Below are 19,745 nucleotides of genomic sequence, written 5' to 3' on the forward strand. Positions count from 1 at the left end.
GCAATACACCAGTCTGTGTAGCTTTATAAGTAGAGCAGTTTCTAGCCAAGAACAAAATGGCAATGATCCCACAGCCTCCCTACTTTCCTGACTTGGTCCTTTGTCATTCCTGTTCCTCAAAATGACAATCCAATTAAAAGAATGAAGATTCAAAGTCACTGCAGAGATTCAAGCTAATTCACAGAAAGTGTTGGATAGAATCACAAAAGAGGAGTTCCAGAGATTTTTTTTTATGAAAACCCCAAACATGAGACATATTAGAACTGTGCTTAGGTTGGAAGTTGAGAAGACGAAAGATATTTGTTGACATTAGACTTTTTCTGTAGACTGTATTTTTCAGGAGATACGTACGAAGGAAGGTTGTTCCAGGAACCGGCAATTGAATGAATAAATGAGGAAGATGTCCAACTAAATTCACAGTTGGTTCTGTGAATTAAGTTGGACAGTAAATGGATGTTAGTGGGTGGCGGCACGTGTTCGGACTGTTTTGAAAGAGAGCGGGAATTATAGAAGCAAATTCAAAAGAACAGTGCCCATAGAAGTATCTGTAGAAAAGGCATTCGTATTCGTTGTAGAAGTACTGTGACATACGGATTGTCGATCGTATTTTCAGTTTATTGTGATCAAACGGATTCTAATTTTGAGTGATTTGACTGTGGAAGAATTTCCTTAGGTGATTAATAGTTTCGAGGTGAAACTATTAATATTAATCTTTTGTGATACAAATACAGCTATCTGGTTAAGTGAGTGTGGTTTACCACATTGGCAGAGCCAATATGGCTGCCATGTGGTAACGATCGGCAGATCCGTAGTTTTGGCGGGAAACGTAAATCACGTTTCTTATTTTTTTTTTTTTTGCTGATAGATCAAGAAAGTTACTGTAAGTACAAATAATATTGTTGCTTTGAACCTAAAAGGAACAGTTCAAGAACACAGGATTTAGAAGTTGGAATTATTGAAATACTGTAGTTGTTATTACTAATACATTTGGAAGTTGCTTATTTAATACTACTAATATTAATCTATTTGTGAGTTTTTGATGTTAAAGAATTATGGAAGATAGAAATCCTAATGGTAAACGATCTTTAGACAGATCAGCGGGGAGGGAGAGGATACTTCACCCCTACTCCCACCTAAAATTCCTCAATCTCATGGCGATATACGAAGGTTAGGTGAGTTCGTATATTCTAAAAGTATTGGTCACGAGCAGTTAAGACCCGCGGCTCAGTTGGTACAAGAGCAGAGCACAGGTGGTGAGTTAATTGAAGTGGAGGGGATTGGGTCTATTCCCACTCCTATTTTGAATACTGATTCAAGTACAATGACTGACGAATGTGAAAATTATGCGAGTATAATAACTGATGAGTGCGATAATATTCAAGATGCGTCCTCTGTATACGCGGTCATTTCTAAAATGCGAAAAGATATCACAAGTTTTCTTTTCGGAGAGGCTAATAAGGTGACTAAAAAAAATTGGGATATCATTATGGACAAATGGTGTAATTTGGAGACTGTAACGACTGCATTATTGATAGAAAATGAGATTAAAAGCCATTAATGAGGAAATTGATAAAAGAGCCCAATTGCTACAAACAGTGTTAAAAACTTTATCTGTGGTCTCTGGTAAACACATTGAACAGGATGAAGGGAAGAACATACAAAAGTCAGATGTAGATACAGATGAGTTTCTGATGGATAGGTTACATACACAAGAGCCTGTGCGTACCTATGCTGATACTGTGAGGGGTACTATTGAGAAGGGTGTTTCTTCTAGTGATATTATTAAATCATCTAATAATGTTCTAATAATTAGAGCTTCAGATACTAGTGACTTGAAAACAAGTTCTGATGTGAAAAATGTAGTTACTACAACTCTTAAAAATGATTTGAAGAATGTAAAAGTGAAATCTTTGTGACTTGTTCGCAATCGAGGAGTGGTTGTGGAAACAGCCACGAAACCAGATTTGGACTGCTTAACTTCTACGGCAGCGTTTTCCGAAGCTGGAGTGATCACTGGCGTTCCTCGTAAAGGTAATCCATCAGTCACAACTTATGATGTCCCACGGGATCTTTCAAAGGACGATATTGTGGATAATCTCTATAACAAGAACTTGATAGATTACGGTTTCACATTGGAAGAAGTGAAGCAACAAACAGTTTTTCAATTTACTACTCAGGCCAGGTCGTCATTGCTAGTTCATTGGGTTGTTAGCTTCTCACCTAAAATTTATAAATATGTGTACTCCCTGGACAGGTTGTTTTTGACTTGGAGTTCTCATAAGCACTGTCCTTATACGATAGTCACTAAATGTTTTCTGTGTCTTGGGTATGGACATACTACCCAATATTGTTCGCATGAGTCCCCGTCTTGTGGACATTTTGCTCGAAGTGGGCACGTATTTAATGAGTGTCCATTTAAGGAAGAGCCACCTAGTTGTATCAACTGTAAGAGACGTAGGTAGGAATATCAGCACTCGGTTAGGGACGGCACATGTCCTGAGTACTTACGGGCATTACAGACGGCACGATTAAGGACCGCCAATGAATAATAGTTATAATAAAAGTTTTATTCCCGGAGGTGGATCTGTTATTGGAGATAATGATGTTCTTGCTGATTCTCCTGCGTGTTTGCTTGCTGGTATTAGGATTATGCAGATGTGAAAGAGCAGTATCGGACGAAATTCGAGTGTCTGCTGAGCAAAATGCTATTGATATTATTGCAATTCAAGAGCCTTATACTGTTAAAGTGCAACCTGGATATACTCCAAAGGTAACGGAATTTCCACTCACTGCCCGTATAATTCAACCAGTCTCTGAGGAACTTAAAACATGTATTGTGGTGTTAAATAATCAGCTTGATATCACTATAATCAATGGTTTATGCAATAGAACAGCTACTTGTATTTTGGTTACATATTTGAATTTTTATTTAATTTCTCTATATTGTCCTCCCTCAGAAGATTTTAATTTATCCTTGAATTATCTAGAAACAACTTTAAATTTCTTGGGTCCACAGAATGTCATAATAACTTCTGACGTAAATGCTAAATCTCCACTCTGGTTCAGTAATGGAAGCGATCGTCGTGGTCATATGTTGGAAGAATTTATTATTAATAACAGCTTAAATGTAATAAACCTACCTCAAGTAGTAACAACTTTTTCCAGCTCTGTTGGAGAATCAAATATTGATGTGACATTAACTAATTTTCATTTTAAAGCAGTTGTTCGTGATTGGGTGGTGATTACTGATTGGACAACAAGTGATCATCGGGTTCTATTTTTTGTTGTTACTGATTTTTCTAAACCTGGAGATCAATTTCTACTACAGCCAGCTTTAGTCAGATTTTCCATAAATCATATAAACTGGGAATTATTTGACTCCTCCATTTCTGCAGATTTCCCTGAACAAGACTTTTCGTCTCTTCACTCTTTTACGGCTGCTGGAATTGCTTCCTTATTACACCAGTCATTACTTAAGGCCTCATACAAATCGGCCAGCAAGAAAAAGATTAGATTAAAGATCTGTTCCTGGTGGACCTCAGAATTGTCTTCTTTAAGGAAAAAGGTACATCAAGCCCGTCGAAAATATCAGCGTCGACGTAGGGATTGGCACTCTGATGAAGTAGCTTATTTTTACTCTCAATATATTTCACTCAAACAACGTTATGTAAAGGCTATTGCCACAAGTAAGCAGGAAACATGGAAGGAGTTTGTTCACACTGCTGGTAATGATAATCCTTGGGTTCTTATTTATAAGATAGCTCGTAATAAGATTCGCTCTTTAGATGTATACGGCACTGTGAAAGAAGATTTTCTGGAGACCACTGATTGGATGAATACAGTTAATGTTATTCTTGACAGACTATTCCCGGTGGGTGATATAATTACTGATTCTGTTGTACATTCAAATATTCGAGTTGCGAATTCGCTTTATACCACCAATATTCAGACAGAAGAATTTACCATTGATGAATTAACCGCTGTTGCTAAAAAGATTAATATTAAGAAATGTCCAGGGATAGACCTGGTTAAAAATACATTTATTTTGCGATTTTTCAAATTGCGTCCACAAGTACTGCTTTTACTTTTTAACAAATGTCTCCAAGAAGGTCTCTTTCCTGATATGTGGAAAATTGCGCTTTTAAAACTGATTAAAAAACCAGATAAACCAGCATTAAATCCCAGATCTTATAGGCCTATTGCACTTTTGCCAAATCTTGGGAAGTTTCTAGAACGTCTAATGACTCTGCGTGTTACTGATCTTCTTCAGGCGAAAAATATGGTGTCCTCTAATCAATACAGATTCTGTACAGGGAAGTCCTGTGAAGATGCACTTGTTGAATTTGCTGGCAGCATTGAGAGTTCAACATCAAAGTACATGTTAGCTACCTTTGTTGATTTCGAGGGCGCTTTTGACTGTCTATGGTGGCAGAGTGCTCTTGAATGGTTACGATCAGCTGGATGCTCTCAGCAACTATACCACCTATTTACAAGCTATTTCAGTAATCGTCACATTTTAGTGAAATCTAAATTTCAGGAGGTGTCTAGAGAAGTTTCACGAGGGTGTCCCCAGGGGTCTATCCTAGGGCCTCTTATATGGAATATGGTATTGCAGGATTGGATTTCCCGTAGTTTCAGTGGTACCAAAATCATCGCTTATGCCGATCTTACTATCTTAATTCATGGTTCATCTAGATCTGCTATCGAAAGTAATGCCAATGATGTCTTACAAAATTTATTCCAATGGACAGTGGATAATAAATTGACAATAAGTTCGTCCAAGACTAAAATGATCTTTGGATCACATTTAAACCCTCAACGACCCCCTTTAGTGAAGATTAATAATAACAGGATTCCACGTGTCTCTGAAACTAAATTACTTGGGATTACAATCGACTCAAAGCTTAATTTTGTCTCTCATTTAAATAATGTAACAACAAAGATCAGAAGATTCACTGGTGCTATTGTAAAAATTTCTCGTTCAGACTGGGGACTTTCTAGACGTACCATGAGAATCTATTATAACGCCGTATTCCTTCCTATGGCTACTTATGCTGCAGGTGTATGGTTTCACAGGCTTAGAACTATTAAATTTCGATTGAAGTTGGCTACTATGCAACGCACAATATTATTATGTATGTTAAGAGCTTGTCGAACTGTTTCAACTTCTGCACTGCAGGTTCTTGCAGGTGTATTACCATTGGACCTTCACGTAGCTTACAGGTCTTTGTTATGGGTTAAAAAACCAACTATCAACTGAATTTATGGGTTTGGTTCTGAATATTAATTCAGATATTAAGCAAGAACGTAATCGTTTGTGGAATGAAATGATAAATCTGTGGCAGACCCGCTGGGATACATCATCTGTCAGATCTGTTACTAGGACTTTTTTCCCTGAGGTGACCTTTTATGTAAAGCAGAAACCTGCTTGGTTCTCTTTAGACTTATATACATCCTTCCTCTTAACGGGACATGGATCTCTTAACGAAAAACTATGTCGTTTTGGTCTTTCTAGAACGGAAGCTTGTCAATGCGGGAAAAATGAAAATTGGAGCCACATTTTATTTGAATGTCTGCTGTATAATGACTTTAGAGATGTTCTTCGTTCATCAGTTTCTACACTCTCTCATGGGCATGAAATTTTGCTGGTGGGAGACAAGAATTCTTATGTTGCTCTTCAGCAGTTTGCATCTGATGTTTTCACAAGAAGAAGAATTAGTTATACGGCTACGAATAATTCTACTCCTTTGTCTGGTGGAGCTGCTCAATAGGGGAGCAACATTGCCTAAATTTTTTTTTTATTTATTTATTTTTATTATTTTATTTATTATTATTTTTATTATTTTATTTATTATTATTTATTATTTTTTATTATTTATTTATTTTTTTATGTATATATATATATATTATATATATATATATATTTTTTTTTTTTAAAACACCACGGGGAAATTCTTTTTTTTTTTTTTTTTTTTTTTTCTCTCCTCTGGAGTGGGCCCCCAGAGGAATCTGGCCTATCTTTTGCCAACATCAGGTGGGTCAGAGTCTCGAATAGAGACAGTGCGAGCTCCATTGAGACTGGCCCACCTTCCCATGGTGTGGACGAGTACCCAGAATCATCTGTCCAGGTGACTGATGATTCTGGGTAGCCAAGCGGTCAGACACAACAACAGAACACACACAAACATACACTACTTATTTCTGGCCCTTCTACAGTGGTACTGTTCTTCACAGAGATACGAGGTGGAGATGAACTGACGTTCTAGGGGCCGCCCATTACAAAAACACATGTCCACATGTAGAAAAGGCATGCAGCAGAAACAGTACGTCTATGAGACAGCAATTGGAGAGACTCTGTTAGACATGAATCATTAATTAACCTAACTGCCATCTTTTGAATGGAATCTAGAAGCCTGAGAGAGGGTTTGGGGGAACCACCCCAGATGTGGGAATATTCCATGGTAGGGCAGATTTGCGATTTGAACAGAGTGAACAGCTTTTTGGATGAAAGTAACGTTGAGAGTGAAAGAGAAAACCAAGTTTTTAGATGCAGAGGAAGCAATATTTGTAATGTGCTTGTGCCAAGAGAGTTTAGAAGTTAGGGTAATCCCCAAAAGAGATATCATTTTGCCTAGATTTTGGAGTGTCACCAAAGATAAGCATAGCATTAGCAGAGGCATATGATGCAGGAAAGCAAGCTTATGCAGCATCAGCCAAAAAAAAAAAAAAAAACTTCCACTTCACCCCTCCGTTCGTTCGAAATACCTGTCCAACTGAGCCTTACATTTATTTAGGCTATCAACTTCCACAACAAGGGATGGAAGTCTGTTCCACCAACCAACTACCCGCGGGCTAAAGGAAAATTTCCACACATCAATCCTACATCTGTCTTTCCTCAATTTGAATTTATGCCCTCTCAGGTGATTATTCTGAGCAAGAGGAAGAATCCCATCAGCATTGATCATGTTCAAACCATTCAAGGCTTTATACACCTCTATCAGATCACCTCGCCAGTGCCTAGTCTCCAGACACTGTAATTTGCAAAACTTAAGCCTTTCATCGTAAGAGTAGCGCTTCCATTCACTAATCTTGTTGCCCTTCTCTGAACTCGTTCCAGCTGCTCTACATCGTTCTTGAAATGAGGCCTCCAGGCCTGTATACAGTACTCAAGGTGTGGCCTGACCATTGCCTTATACAAGGGAATAATCACCTCCTTATCCCTGCTAGAAAAATTCCTGTATATTATTGACAAGACACCATGAGCTACTCTTGCAGCCCATCTGCACCGCTCAGAAAACTTCATATCTGCTTGCACAATTACCCCCAGGTCCTTTTCATTCTCTACCACTGTCACTTTCATTCTCTACCACAGAGTTGATATGTTGCTCTGGGGTTGCTGTTTCCCATATGTAGTACTTTACATTTGTCAATGTTAAACTTCATTTGCCACCTCTCAGCCCATCTGCTCAACCTTTCCAGATCCTGTTGCAGCAGCATAGCATCAGTAGTGTCCTTAACAACCCTGCCAACCTTTGTATCGTCAAGATTGGACATTAAGCTTGATATACCATCATCAATATTATTTATAAATACAGAAAACAATCATGGACCCAACACTGAACCCCGAGGAACTCCACTAATAACATTAGTCCACGATGAGCAGTGTCCATTGATTACCACTCTGTCTTCTCTCCCTCAACCACCCCTTTATCCATAACAGCAATTTGCCTCCAGTGCCACACTGCTCCAATTTGTGCAGCAGTCTTCCATATGCAACAGTATCAAAAGCCTTTCTAAGATTCAAGTATATAAAATCAAAGTTATTCCCTGCATCCAGTTCTTTTGTGACTACATCGTAGTATCCAATCAAATTGGTCAGGCAAGACTTCCCTTTAACAAAACCATGCTGTGTCCGGGCTATAACTGAAGTCTTGTCTAGATTATCCTGCAGTGCTTCTTTAACCAGTGCCTCCATTAATTTTCCTGGAACAGAAGTTATACTCACAGGTCTATAATTACTTGTGTCAGCCTTTGATCCTCCTTTATGAATTGGGGTCACATCTGCACATCTCCAGTCTATGGATACCTCCCCTGAGTCCAAGGAAGCTCTCATAATTATCGCTAAGGGATGGCTTACTTCCTTTGCTGCCTCCTTTAATATAACTGGATAGATCCCATCCACCCCAGGTGCCTTTCTTGTGTTTATCTTCAACAATTTCTCCTCCACTTTACTCTCAGTTATTACAAGATTATCTAGCTTACTGCCAGAGTTGAATACACCTCTGGCATTCCCTCATGTGTGAATGTCGATGCAAAATATTCATTTAGTTTGTTAGCTACCTGAGCAGGATCATCAACAGTTGACCCATCAATATCAAGTGGACCAATCTGATTCATCCCCTTCCTTCTAGAGTTTACATAAGTAAAGAACTCTTTGCATCCCTTGCCAAAGATTTCTCGTAATCTGCCTTCGCCTGCCTAACCTCCTTTGTAACTTGGTTACAGATCAACTTGTATCTATCATAAGCTTTCATATCACCCATTAATTTAATGTATCCCATGCATTTTTTTTTTTCTCTGCTACATCTCATTAGTTCATCTGACATCCATTTAGGCCTAAACCTTGAACAGTATTTCTTAGTTGGTATGTAAAGCCTAGTAGCTTCCAAGATAAGTTCTTTGAATGCTTCCAATTTTGAATTTGCTGTTGGTAACATCATCAGTTGGTCCCACTGTAGAGAATTTAAATACTGTCTCAGACCATTGTAGTAGCCTTTACGAAAGCAAAAACCCTTCCCTTTACCCCTGATGGTAGCTACCTCTTTGAGTAAATCCCTCTTCAGCACACTGTGATCACTGCCACCTAGTGGTTCCTTTATCTGCAGATTCTTAATGCATGAAGAATCACTACCGATAATCAAATCAAGAGTACTCCCTCTAGTTTTCTTCCGAACATGCTGATGTAGAAAACAATCATCCAATAAATCCACAAAAGCCTTGCTAGTGTGTGAGTGACGAACCCACAAATTCCAGTCATCTGGGAAATTAAAATCCCCAATTATAAGACTCTCTGATTTACTGGCCCACTCTATTTCCCCTGTACAATTTCTTATTATACTCATCAGAATCATTAGACCTATCACACTACTACTCTCAATTTTGATTTCCCAATGCTTATGTCACACCAAACTGACTCGACACTGCACTGTCCAGCGATGTCGACTGGCTTCACTTCCTTGGATTTTATGTGTTTCTTAACTAAAAGCATAACCCCTCCTCCCTTCCTATCCTGTCTATCCTTTCTGTAGACGTTGTACTCCCCAAATTCCAGTTCTGCATTCCTTATATCTGTGTGACACCACGTCTCTGATATCCCAACAATATCCGCCTTTGAAGCTTTGAGCAATACCTCAAATTCATCAAATTTATTTACCAAACTCCTAGCATTAGTGTACATGCAAGTATACATGCACCTGTTTCTATTCTTAGCTTCCCTAACACAACCCATGTGTTTACTTGTACCACAATGACTCCCAGCAGTCTCTGAAATATTCTGCATCTTGTTTTTCAGGCTTCTGCTCATTCCAATAGAAGCAGTGCAAGAATCACTTTCACCTCTGCCAGTGGCTACTGTTAATCTATTAGTTCTTGTATCCTCCCAAGCTAGCAGTTTTCCGACCCACCTAACACTGCCTAGATAGCATCAGCAAATATTCTTGCATCCTTTCTATTTAAGTGTATCCCATCCCTGTAGAAGCAGTCTCTCCTGTTAACAAGCACAGATCACGCAGAGAAAAATTCTACCATATGAGCCTTACATATTCGCTCAATTCGGTCCTAGAGTGTTTGTGTAAGGCTCATATTTTAAGTATTTAACGACTACACTTAAATACTTAAAATATGAGCCTTGCACAAACACTCCAGGACCAAATTGATTGAGAAGACTCTCATCATATACTCCCTTCCTATTGTGTCTGGGCAGAATTAGAAACTTTCAAATTCAACCCTTCCTTGTAACTTTTTTCAACACCGACATGTACTTGTTAAGTCCACAGATCTCTTGGCTTATACCTTGTACATCTTAGACTTATGAACGTATAAATTTCTAACACTGCTTATGGTCTAAAATTTCATGCAATATTGACATTGGTTCAAGCCAATGTATCTGACTGCTAAATACAGCTAATGATTGTGACATTGTTGAAATGATTAATTATAAACTCCTCAGACTTACCAGTTGTTTCAGAACATAAACAGAACTAAAAATTCATAATTGAATTACACAAACAAATGCACTTTAGTAAATCTATTATACTATAAAAGCTTTATTGAGGATGACAAAGTAAAAGAGAGAGACATAGACAGACAAACAAAGAATCACCAACATAAAGACAATGATGTAGTTTATATATTGTGCTGCTAAGTGAAATGTTTTTAAGATCGTACACATGGCTAAGGAGAACTTAGTTACTTGTCAGTTTACCAAGTTGGATCATAATTATTACTATTAAATATGAACTTTATTGCTGGGGGGGAGAAGAAGAGGCAATACTCAATAGAGTTTTGAGATGAGTTTACAATAACACTACTGGAAGCCAATGCTGATATTAAATAATATACAAAGCAGAATGAAAAATTAATAAAAGTTCATGATCCATCTTATGACAGACCATATTGGTACACCAACAAACAATCTATTTTACGTTTACTAATGAGGATTACAATGACATTCACAAAGATATCTCCAATTTCCAGATTCTACTGAGAGTGGGACATAATTTAAGCTAACTCTATAGTTTAAAGAAGAATTGCAGGATCATTTAGACAAGACTGCAGTGATAACTCAGACACAGCATGGATTTGTTAAGGGGAAGTCTGGTCTGACCAATTTGACAGAATATTATATGTGGTCACGAAGGAACTGTATGCAAAAAATAATTTTGATATCATATGCTTGGATTTCAGGAAAGCTTTTGATACTTTTTTTTTTTTTGTTAGTTGTTGGTGCACTGGCTTCTGTGGCCATAATGCACCTCCCAAAGTTTTTGCATTTTACTCTGATCCAAGCCCGAGGCGGGATTCGAACCCGCGACCTTTGGGTTGCCAGGCAGGCACTTTACCCACCTGGCTAGCCCGGTTGGCACTTTTGATACTGTTGCACATGGAAGAGACTGCTGAACAAATTGGACCGGTATGGCATTAAGGGCAAGTTGCTACAATGGATAAAAGGGTGGTTGAGTGGGAGAAGACGAAGTGGTAATTAATGGACACTGCTCTTCATGAACTAATGTTATTAGTGGAGTCCCTCATTGTTTGGTGTTGGGCTCCTTGTTGTTTTGTATATTTATTAATGATATTGATGAAGGTATATCTTAATGTCCAAACTTGCAAATAATACAAAAGTTGGCAGGGTTGTTAATGACAGTCTGCTATTGCAACAGGATCTAGAAAAGCTGGGCAAATCAGCTGAGAAGTGGCAATTGAATTTTAACATTGACAAATGCAAAGTACTGCATATGGGTAGAAGCAACCCCAGAGAAATGTACCAACTGTGCAGTAGTACACTCAGGGTGGTAGAGAATGAAAAAGACCTGGGAGTAATTGTGCAATCAGATATTAAGTGTTCTGAGTAATGCAGACAGGCTTGGCAGAACAGGTCATGGGGTCTTTTTTTTTTTTTTTTTTTTGGTAGTTGTTGGCGCATAGGCTTCTGTGGCCATAATACACCTCCCAAGGTTTTTTTTTGCAGTACTTTGATCCAAGCCCAAGGTGGGAATCAAAAACGCGACCTTTGGGTTGCCAGGCAGGCACTTTACCCACCCGGCTATCCCGGTCGGCTGGGGTCTTGTCAATGATATACAATTTTGCTAGTAGGGATAAGGAGGTGATTATCCCATATAAGGCAGTGGTCAGGCTGCACCTTGAGTACTGCATAGAGGTCTGGAGGTTCCATATTAGGAAGGATGTAGAGTTACTAGGAGTACAGAGAAGGGCAACAAGATTGGTGAGGGGGAACAAAGAATTATTAATATTACACGTTCTTAGCGTTTTTTCACCAACCTTTCATAAAATAAAATAAAATAAAATAAAACACAACAAATTCTTGATAACTATATTTACAATAACCTGTATTTACAAAATTAATATATACGTATTACAATATTAAAAGTATTAAAACCCAAGATTAAAATGCATTAAAATATACTAAGTTAAAAGCGATAAAATTCCGAAGCTTTCAAAGGCTCCAGCCTTCTTCTTCAGCAATGAAGAAGAAGGCAGCAATGAAGAAGAAGGCAAGAATTATTAAGTTCTGCAAAATGCAGCGTATGGAGACTAGGCACCTACAAGGTGATTTGATTGAGGCATATAAGGCCTTGAATGGGTTGAGCAGGCTCAATGCTGATAGGATTCTTCCTCTTGCTCAGATTATGAACCTGAGAGGGCATAAATTCAAATTGAGGAAAGCCAGTTGTAGAATAGATGTGCAGAAATTTGCCTTTAGCCAGCAGGTAGTTGATTGCTGGAACAAACTTCCATCTGTCATTGTGGAAGTTGATAGCTTGAATAGCTTCAAGAAGAACTGGATAAAGATTTAGAGCAAATGGATGTGTAAAATGGGATATATATTTTTTTTTCTTGGCTGATGCTGTATAAGCTTGCTTTCTTGCATCATATGTCTCTGCTAATGCTAATCCTCCAATCAGGGACTTCCCTAAAGAGGAAACCATACAATTTAATTTCTAGTGAAGGTATCCAATTTAATCTCCAGCAAACTAATCAATTAGCTTGATTTTTAATCTTCAAGTTAAAAGCTGTAAATGCAAACTGAAACTGAGTTGATGCCTAAAGAAAAGTGCAAAGGCTCTGCACCACAAAATTGAACCATTTTAAGATGAATTCCACTGAGAAGTTGCAGAGCTGATTTTCTGGCAGATGATTCTATTCTGTTAAAAAACTCAAAGAAAGAGGATTAGTGAGAACAAGAGGGAAGACATGCAATGAGCTGGTGCAGGCTATGCTAGCAAATTTGATATATTTATTCTTATACAGCAGGCCCCCGTTATAACGCGGTTCGCTTTACGCTGATTCGCTATAACGCTGTTCTTACATTATAACCCGTATCTGACTATAACGCTGTCAAAACTCACTGTAACGCTATTTTACTAGCATACAGATTGAATTTTTGGCAAATCCGTCTTCAGTCCAGTCTGTTTTGAGCCTTTTTTTTTTTTTTTTTTTTTTTTTGGCAAAAGGAGAAAATAGCCACCATGAAATTAACTACAGTAATTATTTTTATAATTTCTACTCTATGTACAAAATTGAAACTTTCAATATGCTCTTATTTTCTTGGTGTGGATAGTTTCAAGGGAGAAATTCTTTTTTAGTACACAAGTTGAAAAAATTTACCATCCAGTGTTATATGTTGTTACGAAGTCTGCATTTTCTGTTCTGACCTGTAATAGAAAGATACTAAAAATAGATTTACTCCCTATCTCTTCTTTTGTTTTACTGTGGGAACTATAACTTGCGAAATGTTTTTCACACAATCAATCCCATGAGTGCTAAATGCGGTGCTGTTTCTTGTACAGTATTCTCTTGTCTTCTGAACTCCTCTGACCTTGTGGTCACCCGAAGTACATAAAATTTGTTTGTTTTACTGTTTTGGAAATTCCATAAACATTCGCCATGAGTCACACCATAATTGATTTACAGTACTTTTCCTGCAATAAACAACCATTTGATTTTACTGCACGGTAAAATCGAACTTTTCAGATAAATAAAACATTTGTCATTTGTCTTCAGCTCACTTGCCAGAGGAATTCTAGATATCATTCAGTGCATACAGTGTTAGACATACAGACAGTTTACTGTACTCGAACATCGTATCACAATCAGTGCAACGCAGTTACATTTGCAGAGAGTTATGGTGGATAAGAATGAAAAAGCAACAATGTCTGGACACGGTGCAAAGATTGGAAAGGTAAGAAAAACATTGAGTTTGAAAATTAAATTAGACGTTTTGAAGAGAATTGATTCCGGTCAAAGACAAGTGGATGCGTGCAATAATTTAGGACTGGCAGGTTCAACTGTAAGAACAATCATAAAAAATAAAGAATCAATTTTAGCAGCTGGAAAAACAGCTGTTCCTCTGCAGGCAACTAAATTGACCAGGGCTAGGCCGGCTATTATGATTGAAATGGAGAAACTTCTACATAATTTTATTGAAGACAACATTCAACGTAGAATTCCGTTAAGTTCAATTATTATTAAAGAAAAAGCAAAGAGCCTATATGAAGATTTAAAGGAAGCTCACCCCGAAAAAAATGCGGAACCATTTAACGCTAGTAAGGGCTGGTTTGATAGATTTAGAAAGCGCTATAACCTGCACAACGTAGCAATACAGGGAGAAGCTGCAAGTGCAGATCAACAAGGAGCCGAAACTTTCAAAAAAGAATTTGTTAAAATTATTGAAGAGGGATGTTATACTGCTCAACAAGTTTTTAACATAGATGAAACAGGTCTTTTTTGGAAACGAATGCCTAAAAGAAGTTTCATATCGAAAGAAGAAAAAAACATGCCAGGCTTCAAAGCGGCGAAGGATCGGTTAACTTTGTTGTTGGATGGTAACACTGCGGGGGATTTTAAATTAAAACTCCTTTTAGTTTACCATTCCGAAAATCCAAGGGCTCTTAAAGGTTTAGCTAAATCAAACCTACCTGTAATCTGGAAGGCTAATAAAAAAGCTTGGGTAACCAGGCCGCTTTTCATTGATTGGTATGCTGAGTTCTTCTGTCCTGCAGTGGAAAAATATTGTGCAAAAAATAACATTGGTTATAAAGCTATTCTAATCATGGACAATGCGCCAGGACACCCAAGCAAAGAGAGCTTAGAAGACTTGAACAATCACATAAAAGTTTTTTACATGCCTCCAAACACTACGTCTCTGATCCAACCAATGGACCAAGGAGTAATTGCAACTTTTAAAGCGTACTACATAAGGAACACCTTTTCCCAAGCTATTAAAGCCATTAACACTGAAAATGTACAGAGCTTAAAGGAGTTTTGGAAATCCTATAACATTAAAACCGCCATCTACAACATTTCAAGTGCCTGGGATGAAGTGACTCAGAAAACCATGAATGGAGTGTGGAGGAAAGTTTGGAAAAATTGCATAAAGCATTCCCGGGAACCTGATGATTCCGCTGAAAATGTTAAAACACAAATTGTTGAGATCGGAAAAGAAGCAGGATTACACGAAATTAACGAAGACATCGTACAAGAGATGATCGACAACGACAGGGATGGCCTCTCTAATGAAGAACTAATGGAAATTATAAAAGAACAAGAGCTTGCTATTGAGGGAGATGATGATCAAGATACTATACATGAAGAACCTATGAAGTCGCTGACTGCAAAAGGACTTAGTGAAGCTTTTGAACACTTCGAAAAAATGTGTGATTATTTCCGGGAGAACGACCCTGACATGGAACGAAGTGCCAAGGTAATAAGAAATTTGAAGAAAGAAATAAATCCCTACATGATGTTGTACAATGAGAGGAAGAGGGCCAAAGCACAACCCAAAATGGACACATTTTTCAGTCCAAAGATACGAAAACTCGAGAGCACAGGGCCATCGAATTAATAAATTCATGATTTTCGTTAGTTAATTACCTCATAATTATATGTGTATATAACGTAGAATATTTTATATGTACAAAATTTTGAATAATAAATATTTTTAATCGACATTGGTGCATATTTTCACTACCATTTATTATTGGTTAGAAAATATCCTATGGAATAGACCGCAACTCACAAATACATATGTTACCTTATGGGAATATGGCGCTCGCTTAGCGCGGATTCACTTAGCGCTCTGTTTTCCCGGAACGAACTATCAGCGTTAAGCGGGGGTCACCTGTATTGCGAGATTATTTCCTCTTTGTTATGAAAAAAATAAATAAAAAAGCAATTAAATACAAGTGTTCAATAAAGCCAAAACCCTTACACAGATTTACCAGAGTAGATACAAAAAATGAGTCAAAAGCAAAGAAATACCAAAAAGACAAGATGTGGAACTAATTTTAAGTGGCATGCTTTAAAAATTAAGTCAAAGTCAGGTTTGTCTAAAGTGTGACAAAGATTGAGATCTTTAGAAATTACCTTTTACTGCATTAAAACTTTTGGAAAGTAGGCATGCTGAAAGGCTGTTAAGTAAAAATTCAGAATATCTGGAATTTGAAATTACACAAGTTTATTTTTATTTTTTATATTTATTTATTTTATCAAACACGGCTGGAATGCTGTTCCCATTACATGCTGTAGGGAGAGGTGGGGGGGGGGGGCATATAATTCATTCAAAAATGTGAAAAACACAGAGGGCATAATATTGAGTTCATTTTGCTGTATATTTTCAAACTGCCATATTTTGCTTAAAAGTGAAGACTATAACCATATTTACAATTTAGGCTACCAGTGCAATTAATAAATTTCTGGAAAAACTTATTTTCTTCTAAACCAGTACATTTAAGCATAGAGGAATTTGAAAATAAATATACTGAATTTTTCACCAAAACTACTTTGTTTAAATGAGACTTACAAAGCATTAATGATATGCTAAGTTGGTCAGGACCTAGAAATATTTTCTTTATAGTATTCATTTTGATGGGATTGTGATTAAAATATTAACCACTGTAATGGGATCTTATTGTAACTGCATTCTTGTCAAGATGATTCTGCATTACTTCAACAACAGACTCCGTTATTTTCCTTAGAATAAAAGGGAAGCTTACAGGTCTGTAATTACTCACTTTGCCACACCTCCACCTTGTGAACAGGAGAGAAATTGCACTTCTCTAATTGTGGAAGTAAAGAGTACTGCAGATCATTGAGTATAAACTGTATATGAGAATAAGTCATTCTCTAGTTCTGGACCTCAAGAAGTCAGAAAATATACTGATCCACATATAAATCTATATTTAAAAAATGTGATTTGAGGGCATAACTACCACCACTACTCAATTTGGTACTTCTGCATAAGTAAAATGGACGAAATGTGCAAAATTATTTGATCCAAAACCCCTTTTTTGAAAGCAAATATATGGAATATTTAATTGCAGAAGCAACAATTATTTGTGGCATCTGCAAGATTAACTATTTTATATTTAAAGACAGCTTCATATGACACTCATTTTACATAATTACCAGTACTATCAACTGCATAACAAAATGTAGGAGCTATAAAAGTAGGGAAATGCAAGACTGTCATTTGGATACAATTCTATAAAACACTGTGCAACAAAATTTGATAGCAACTAGATATGCAATAATCTGTGCATCACACTCACTCTAAAGAACTAAAATAAGACGGACATTTCCCAATAATATTAAAAGGAGGGAGAAACCCAACATGGCCTATATATATAAGGCAACTCCACACATCTTGATTTTGAAAATCATCAACATTTTGACTGATACTGGCATATCTACAATTAATACAGTCAGTCCTCTTATAGCACGATAGTTATGTTCCTAGAAACCCTCGAGCAATGCAAAATCGTGCAATAAAAACAACAGGCCCTATGGGAAAAATAGGGTTATGTGCCAACCACTCAAGACATTTGTAACCAAAACATTACCAAACACAATAAATAATCGTAATGAAATACGTAAGTATTTTATTACGACTATTACGTAATAAAATATTGCTAATGCTTTTGCTTCTATCATAAGCAAACTTGTTTTTTGTTTGATTTTCTATCCAAACAGATGACAGCCGTTCCATCTCTTCCAATTCTTTGTGTCTTAATCTAATGGATTTTAATTACACTTTGAGCTGTTCCTGCTATAAAAGTTGTTTTTATTTTCTCTGCATTCTTTGTAATTCTCGGCGTTGCCTAATTTAGGTCTGTAACACATGCAATATCACATGGTCTTTCATTTCGGTCAAAGTGTTTCACAATTTCATATTTTTTTTCTCTATTGACAGAGGCAGACTGGCCATAAGCCTTACAGGGAAACCCCGGTGGGCCGGAAGCCGGTGTGATATTGGCCATAAACCATAGTATGAAGCCACTATAAATTTTCCCGGGTAAGAATTTTTGACCCAGTCCACCTCTGTTTATAGATATTGCTTTTCCTTTTCTCTCTGAATCTGCAGTGTCTTCACCAGGATGCTTCCTTTTCACACCTTTTAATTTTACTCATTTTTAGGGAATAAAGCACAATTACAAAACGAGGAGGCACGCTTGATACACATAAACAAAGCTGCGCATGTGTAGCAACTGAATAAGCAACACCGTAAAGGCAGAGAGATACACTATTAACACCTCACATTTTACTAAAGCACATTTCTAGGGTTACTACCATAAAACAATAAACACAATTTCCAGTTGCGTTTCTGCTAGTGGAATCTGTTATAAACTGGTAGTAAACTCGATCTAATTGCATTTGCGATTATACCGATTGCTGGAATTGTGTTGGTTTTACGTTATTATGGTGAAATGTGTTTCCCCTTCACTGATATAAAAAACATAAATACATTTTCAGAATCTTCTCTTCATTCCTATCGCGTTGCGTTCAGTTGGGGTGATTCTGCTCAAGGTGGTAGATGACTTTTATCAACCGGTGAAATACCACCACTTTGCTTATTGGAGGCTTGAAGTGGTGAAACCCATGTTTAGTCTCTAGAGCAAAGTTTCCGGCATCCCCTCTCCCCATACTTTTCCTTCAACCCATGCACGGTACTAAGTACTATAGGTTTTGATACCTTTCGTGTTTGGGGTTCTCATAAAACAAAAAAAAAAAAAAAAAAAAACTGCCATTTCTTGTAAACGCAAAGGCGAATCGTGCATAAGCGAATTCGGTTCGTGTTATATAAGATATCATTCCCCTATTTATAACTCGTGTATGATCGAATTTGTGTTGTGCAATTCATGTTATAAGAGGACTGACTGTACTTTGATTTGCTAAACAAAAGAGCAGAAGATGTCACTAAAGAGGAAGTTTCAAAAGGAGAAAATTGTAGCTCCTATCTCAGTGGCTGAAGTAGAAAAGGCCACAGACATTAAATGGAAATATCAAGTATGGAAAAGCAGTAGGTGTGTAGATGAAATTATACCAGAAATGCTGAAAGCTAGTGAGAAATAGTTTCATTATTATGGTAATATGGCATTATCCAGAGGTGCTTTAGAAAGTTTCAGAAGACTGCATAAGACATTAACTACAAGAATATAAATTAGTTAATGTGCGTGGTGCATTACATTTCAAGAAATGTTTGATTCTTTTCTTATATATATTTACTGCTCTTCTCCTGTAACTTTTTTTTGTCTCATTCAATCTCTCTCTCTATCCATATATATATATACATACACACAGTAAACCCCCACTATTCGCAGGGGTTACGTTCCTGAGAAATGCCACGAATACTGAAAACACGAATATTGAGTTATGCTCCCATAGTAACAAAGGGGTTCCGTTCCAAAGTACAAAATATATAAGAAAAACTATTCTAAAATTTTGTCTACATATGTATTATATGTACCTTCATAATATGACTATGTACATAGACAGTACATAGTGAAATGCAAGCTTATGGCATCGAAATGAAAATAAGAAACAATTTAATATTAAATGTAATATTTATCAGAAATTTCAAGACGCCTTTGCTAGTTAAAAAACGTATCCCGCCAGTGCTATCACCAGTTTTGCTAAAGTGTTGATAAAGGAGTTTTGCATTTTCACGA

General features: G+C 37.1%; 1 protein-coding gene across 1 annotated transcript in view; it reads right to left on the reverse strand.

The window, feature by feature from the left end:
- LOC150089860 (translin-like) overlaps positions 1-19,745 on the reverse strand; it is a 106,960-nt gene that overhangs the window by 34,959 nt on the left and 52,256 nt on the right. The window lies entirely within an intron of this gene.

This window comes from Mastigoproctus giganteus, chromosome 2 (genome assembly GCF_048544385.1).
Source record: "Mastigoproctus giganteus isolate SK-2022 chromosome 2, ASM4854438v1, whole genome shotgun sequence".
NCBI lineage: Eukaryota > Metazoa > Arthropoda > Arachnida > Uropygi > Thelyphonidae > Mastigoproctus > Mastigoproctus giganteus.